This window comes from Leptonychotes weddellii, chromosome 11 (assembly GCF_054177405.1).
Source record: "Leptonychotes weddellii isolate Sample4059 chromosome 11, ASM5417740v2, whole genome shotgun sequence".
Taxonomy (NCBI): Eukaryota; Metazoa; Chordata; class Mammalia; order Carnivora; family Phocidae; genus Leptonychotes; species Leptonychotes weddellii.
The window spans coordinates 6,297,320-6,298,731 of record NC_138379.1 but is presented as its reverse complement, the minus strand read 5'-3'; positions in this window follow the sequence as shown (position 1 = coordinate 6,298,731).

The window sequence follows — 1,412 nt, the reverse complement described above, 5'->3', positions numbered from 1 at the left end:
TCTGACCCCGTCGACGTGCGTCTGGGACAAGCTGGTAACCATTGATGATAACCAACCAGATTCCCTAACGAAACCACGCTCTTAAGATAAGCGAGGGCACGTTAGGTTTGGGTGCATTTGGGATTTCCCTGTAGAAGTTCCCAGTGGACGACTGGAAACTTGGGAGTGAAGATGGTTCACTAAGAGGGAGAGAGTGGAAGTAAAATGAAAAGGTGGCCTTCCCCATGAAATACCTCCTAAGTCTTTGAGCCACAATCTCTGGCTCAGCTTAGGTCAATAACCTTGGACATGCTCCCCTAATGGGGTGATAATACTGGTAGAATCTTTCTAGAAAAGTTTGGCAGTATATATGAGGAGACTTAAAGATGTTCATTTGCTCTTGACTCAGCATTTCTTATCCTAAGAAAACCAGCCAAAATCCAGACGAAGTTTTATGTACGAAGATGTTTGTGGTAGCCACATTTACAATATTAAAAATGGAAACTGTTGGAACATCCAAAGATAGGGACTGACTAAGGAAAGTATGGGGTTTTACCAAAGCAGTGATTCTCAAGACTGCACGAGAGGTCAAGGACTTCTAGGGGACACCTCAGGGAATGAGACGAGGGACAGGGGCCTGGCAGAGCCAGAGCACCCTGTCTTAGCCTCGGTCAGGCGGCGTGGAGCAGAGTTTAGTCTGTTTCCCTATTCAAGGGCTGGGTGGAGAGGGAAAATCCTCATTCTACCCTAAGGCCTCTTACTGGTGGGTACAGAGGGCAGAGGGTAGGAGTGGTCCTCCTGGGTACAAGCAATAAAGGGTGTAATAGTTTTCTATTGTTACATAATGATTCATCACAAATTTAGTGGCTTAAAACAACATCCACTTATTAGCCCAAGGTTCTATAGATCAGATGTCTGGGCACAGCATGTCTTCATGTCTCCGTTCCCAGCTCCGTGAGGCTGAAATCAAGGTGTTGGCCAAGATGAATTCCTTTCTAGGGGTTTCTTCAACCAGCCAGAGGAACTCTGTTTTTAAAAGTCTCATGTTAGGGACGCCTGGGTGGCTCAGTCGGTTAAGCGGCTGCCTTCGGCTCAGGTCATGATCCCAGGGTCCTGGGATTGAGTCTCACATCGGACGCCTAGCTCAGCCAGGAGCCTACTTCTCCCTCTCTCTCCCTCTGCTTGTGCTCTCTCTGTCTGTCAAATAAATAAAATCTTAAAAAAAAAAAAAAAGAAAAAAAAGTCTCATGTTATTAGGTCAAGTCCACACAGATCATTTCCCTCTCTTAAGGCCAAATGATTTGGGGCTATAATTACATCTACGAAACACCTTTACAGCAGTGCTAGATTAGTGTGAAGAGGGCAGTCTTTACATGAAAAGACATTGACTCAGTAGAGCCTAAGAAAGAAAAATAAAAAGCAAAAGAGGAAGT